Genomic DNA, 6000 nt, shown 5'->3' on the forward strand with positions numbered 1-6000 from the left:
CGGTAAAGCCGCAGAAGCATTGTGCGGTCTGCACTCCAAGATAGACGTGAAAGAACATGCAAAATACTAAGCACTTTTGTAGCCTTCACTTTTAACTGTTTGATGTGAGGCACCCATGTAAGCCTTGAGCCAAAAATTAGACCCAAGTACTTCACCTCTTGGACAAATTGCAGTGGGTTTGCTCCTAAATAGAGGGAAGGATGGGATTTTCCTTGTTTGTGAAAATGTGAATGTGAAAATTTGAACCCATGATATGTTGCCCACTGTACAACCTGATTTATTGCAGCCTGCATTTGTCCTTGCACATCCTGTAAGCTTCTCCTGAGCAATTACAGTGTAAAGTCATCCACATACAGATTTCATGTTCTCCCTTGGAACAACCTTAAGATGTCATTTATAGCTATGACAAACAGGGTCACACTTAAGACACTCCCTTGTGAGACCCCTTCCAGCTGATCATCCAGGTTAGAGAAACTGTTTCCCACCCGAACTCTAAACTTCCTGTTGGCAAGGAAGCTTTGTATGTAGGTAATGCTCCTCTTAAACCAGTGTCATACAGCTTCAAGAGTATGCTATGCTTCCAAGTGGTATCGTAAGCCATTTCAAGGTCAAAGAAGACTGCTAGCATGTGACGTCGTTGTGTGAAGGAATTCTGTAAAGCAGTTTCCATCCTTACAAGTACATTGTTGGTCGATCTCAATCTTCTAAACCCATATTGATATGGGGTCAGCACGTTTTCCTTTTCTAGAAGCCATGTCAACCTGAAATTTACCATTTTCTCCATCAGCTTGCAGATGCAGCTGGTGAAAGAAATTGGTCTGTAATTTCCTGGTCTGGAAGCATCTTTGCCAGGTTTAAGGACATGAATGATTATAGCCTCTTTCCATGTGGATGGCACTGTACCCTCCCTATAGATCCTATTGAATAGGTCCAACAAGAACTTCTGGGAGCTCTCTGGTAAGTGAGATATCATTTGGTATGGAATATCGTCACTTCCTGGGGCAGTCTTACTGCAGAGCTGCAAAGCAGAGTCCTTCTCCTTGCACAAAAAGGGCAAGTTGTATGGAAGTTCTGCTGCAGTCCTACTGAAGAACGACACTGGGCGTCATTCTTGTTCAGCCCGAAGAGTGAAGAATTGGGCAGTGTAAGATGCTCCAGAGGAGATCTCAGCCATGGATTTAGCTAGCTCATAAGCAACATCTTTTTTTATATGTTATGATTATGCCATCAATCTTCAAAACAGGTGGTGACAGTGATGTGCTCTCTCCAGCAATCTTACACACCTTGTCCCATACCCATGCTAAGGGGTCCTGGAATTAATCAAGGAGACATACTGTCTCCATGATGTCAGTCTGGCCTCTTTTTGTAATGGATCAAGGTTACATCACTGGGGCGTCGTTTCAACTGCCTTAATGCAGCTTTTCTTGCTCTGACAGCTTGTTGGCATTCATCAGACCACCATGGTACCGGAGGTCGACGGTAATGCCTGCTACTTTTGGGAATGGATGCTTCTGCTGCAAGGTGAATTCGTGATGTGAAGTGATTAACAGCATCTTGAACACACTATAATCATTCAGCTATCCGTGCAATGCTGCTGTTGATTTAAAAAGATCCAGTCCGCATGTTCAAGTCGCCATCTCTGCACTCCATTGGCTGGAATACCATTCACCTCCTCCAAAAGTATTGGAAAATGGTCGCTTCTATGTAAGTCTTCCATGACCTGCCAAGTGAAATTCATCTGTGAATCAGGTGAGCCAATTGATAGGTCAATATTGGAGAATATCCCAGTTTGAATTTGGAAATGTGTGGGAGTGTCACTGTTCAGTAAAACTGTATCTACTCTTAGGAACAAGGACTCCAAGGCCCTTCCTCGAGGGTTGCACAAAGTGTCTCCCCAGAGGTGATGCCGACCATTGAAATCTCCCAAGAGTAGAAATGGATGTGGCAACTGCTCAAGTAGATCTTCCAAATGAATTATGTTGAGATTATGTGGAGGAAGATAGATGGATGCAACAGTGTAAGGTCGTGTCAAGCCTATTCTCACAGCCTTCACCTGCAGTGTTGTCTGCAGGTGGATAGCCTGGAAAGGAATATCCTGACGTACCAGTACTGCTACTCCTCAATGAGGTTCATTGTCAAAGGTCCCATAATGAGCTTGAATTTGGAATCCTTTCTTGGAAATCGGATGATTTTCCCTGGTCATAGTCTCTTGTAGGCATACACAAACTGGGTTACATGAAGCTATCAAATGTTGCAGTTTTTCCCATTTTGCATGAATTCCCTGACATTTCCATTGGATTAGGGTATCCAGTTCTTTAAACTATTTTTTCATAAGGTGTTTGGCAGCACCTGTGGTCAAGGTTTGCCCCACACCTTTAGGCTGTCTCTTTCCAGGATCTTGGGAGAGTCTTTTGAGGGGTTGTTTACCCGTGAAACTAGTTTCCACAGGCTTCCTTTTGACAGGCTCAGGATTTCTTTGCCTGGGCAAAGGATGGACCTGAGCTTTGCTTCAGGGGCATTCTGCCTAGCAGCAGAGGCCCCTGTGGATGTGGTGGCAGCTGGAGCTGTCACCGTTGAGACCCCTGAACCCCATCTTGAACTGAGTCTTTTGAACAGGCTCAGGATTCCTTTGCCTGGGCAAGGGGCAAACCTGAGCCTTAGCTTCAGGGGCATTCTGCCTAGCAGCAGAGGCCCCTGTGGATATGGTGGCAGCTGGGGCTTTCACCATTGAGGCCTCTGGAGCCTCTCTTGATGGCTCCAAAGACCTTACTTTGGGAGGAGTCTCCTTAATATACCCCTCACTCCTACTCTGTTTCTTATGGAATTCACCAGAGGCAGTTTCAGCAATTGGGGACTGAGGTTTAAAAGAAGTGGCAGAGTGTGTGTTGTAAGAAGCATTGGATGGCAAGGGTTGGTGGGAAGGAGGATGAGCCAGAACCGAAGCAAAAGATTTACCTGGCTGTGCTTGAAGCACACGGGCACGTCGCTTCGCCTCTGAAAAACTAACTTTCTCCTTGCTCCTTATTATCAATACTCCTTTCTCAAATTGTACCTTTTACACTGCTTTGAACAAGCTTCATGAGCTTCTTTGCAGTGGTAACAGCATATTGGACCTGGACAGTTGTCATTCCTTGATGACCTGTCGTACCACACTTTACTCATATTCTTGGTTGTCCATTTTCCTTAAAACGGCAAGAGTTGGCTCCATGCCCATAACCCTGGCAGTGGAAGCACCTCATAGGGTTGGGCACATATGGCTTTACTTTGAGGTGGTACCATGCCAACTTAACTGATTCTGGAACGACCAATGTATTAAAAGGTAAAGGAGAGCTGGTGTGGACTGTTCCAAACCATCAACTTTTCTTCTAAAATGTTTTACTGCCACTACATCAGGTCTCAGGAAAAGACAATTCCCTTATACTGATTGAGGGTTTTGTGAGGAGAACATGAAACTTGAGCCCTAGGGATGTTGCATATCGCACGCAGACGGTCACTCTCGTCTGATGACGAAACCTCAACTATCGGGCTACCATCTCACTGTGGGGTGATGCGAGGATCACGTTGACAACTATTTTCCAATGTATTTCAAAAATATCAAGATCCATGATTGATACACCATCAATGGTCTTCACTACTAAGTACTTACTATAGAAATGTTTTCATATTACCAGGTAAGATTTCCTTGGTGGATTGAGGAGGACTTTTCCCCTTCTTACCTGGATTGGGAGCCTGAGAACCATTATGATTCCCATTCTTGCCCTTTGGAAGCTGGAAAGGCTCCAGAGTGACAACATGTGATGTTCCAGAGGGAATGGCCGGGGGATTGCGTAGGTCATCAGGGAGAGAGCTTGTTCTTTGTAAATTTGTAGTACTCATACAAATTGGAATTCTTCATTTTCTCACCCCCCCCCCCCACCCACCATGGAGCCCAACGAGGGGAGGCTATAGTTGGGGCTCAAAATCTCCCAACAGCCACAGGAAATATACACAGCCACTATTACAGTACTGATGGCAGTCGCGGGACCTATGCGTTACCAACTGAATAGTACCTGCTTGACCCTACCCATATTTGACCAGCCGATTGACTTGACCGGGTCTTGATCAAGCCACCCGTCTAACCAGAATAAAGGACCAAAGAGGTGTGTTGCTAGCTGCAGGGCGCAGCATGCAGCATCGCTCAACCTCCAGGACTCCTGTCTCCTGGTAATACAGGATGCCACGCATGGCAAACACACGTGGGAGAGTTCTCCCTGGTCCAGGATGAGATGAACCAGGGGTGGGTGCACCATCCCCTCTCTTGGGCCTTGGTGCACCAGGAAGCCATTTTGTCTCATCCCTCACTGGTGACCCCTCCAGTATGGGTAGCCCTCTGGTCCGGCTCCCTAGATCATTGGGACCTCAAGCCTCCCCACCGCGGCAAGGCAGCTTCCCATTAGGGGGCTGTCAAAAGGAAGCCTGGGGAAACTATTCCATGGGTAAGGACCCCTCAAAAGTTTACTCCCAAGATCATGGAAAGAGATAGCCTAAAGGTGGGGGGGGGCAAACCTTGACCACAGGTGCTGCCAAACACCTTATGAAGAAGTAGTTTGGAGAACTGGATACCCTAATCCAATGGAATGTCAGGAATTCATGCAAAATGGAAGAACTGCAACATCTGATAGCTTCATTTAACCAGTTTGTGTATGCTTACAAGAGATTTCCCTGAGAGGATTCCAAATTAAAGGGCCCATTCTGGACTTTTGATAATGGACCTCATGTAGGAGTAGCAGTACTGGTACGTCAGGAATTTCCCTTTCCGGGCCATCCACCTGCAGACAACACTGCAGGTAAAGGCTGTGAGAATAGGTTAATACAATCTTACACTGTTGCATCCATCTACCTTCCTCCATAATCTCAACATAAATGATTTGGAAGATGTACTTGGGCAGGTTCCACATCCATTTCTACTCTTGGGAGATTTCAATGGTCGGCATCACCAGGCCCCTCGGGAAGAGCCTTGGAGTCCTTGTTCTTATGAGTAGTTCTACTGAACAGTGACACTCCAACACTTTTCCCAAAATTCAAACTGGGATATTCTCTAACATAGACCAGTCAACTGGTTCATCTGATTTCCATTTGAATTTCACTTGGCAGGTCATGGAAGACTTACATGGAGCGACTAGCGACTTTTCTCCAGTTTTTCAATGGTCGGCATCACCAAGGCCCCTCGAGGAAAACCTTTGGAGTCCTTGTTCTTATGATTAGTTTTACTGAACAGTGACACTCCAACACATTTCCAAATTCAAACTGGGAATATTCTCCAACATAGACCAGTCAACTGGTTCATCTGATTTCCAGTTGAATTTCACTTGGCAGGTCATGGAAACTTACATGGAAGCGACCACTTCAATACTTTTGGAGGGGGTTTAATGGTTTCCAGCCAAGGGAGTGCAGAGATGGCGACTTGAACATGCGGAAGGGAATCTTTTTAGATAAACTGCAGTACTGTCGACGTCCAGTACCGTAGTGCTCTGATGAATGCCAATAAGCTGTCAGAGCAAGAAAAGCTGCATTAAAACAGTTGAAGCGATGCCCAAAGCGATGAAACATTGTTCCATTAAAAAAGGACCCACAACAAGTCCAGGTGAGTGCTAAAAGAGGCTAGACGGACGTCGTGGAGACAGCACGTTCCTTGATTAACTCCAGGACCCCCTTAGCATGGGCCCTGGGACGAGGTGTGAAAGGGATTGTTGGAAAAAGCACATCCATGTCACAACCTGCTTTGAAGATAGATGGCATAATCCTCACAGACAAATAAGATGTTTGCAATGAAGTAGCTAAATCCATGGCAGAGATCTCCTCTGAAGCAGCTTACACTGCCCAATTCTCCACTCTTTGGGCTAAACAGGAACAACACCCAATGTAGTTTTTCGGTAGGATGCAGCAGAACTTCCATACAACTTGCCCTTTTTGCGCAAGGAGATGGACTCTGCTTTGCAGCTCTGCATAAGACTCCCCCAG

The sequence above is a fragment of the Penaeus monodon genome, unplaced genomic scaffold, assembly GCF_015228065.2.
Source record: "Penaeus monodon isolate SGIC_2016 unplaced genomic scaffold, NSTDA_Pmon_1 PmonScaffold_1179, whole genome shotgun sequence".
NCBI classification, from domain to species: Eukaryota; Metazoa; Arthropoda; class Malacostraca; order Decapoda; family Penaeidae; genus Penaeus; species Penaeus monodon.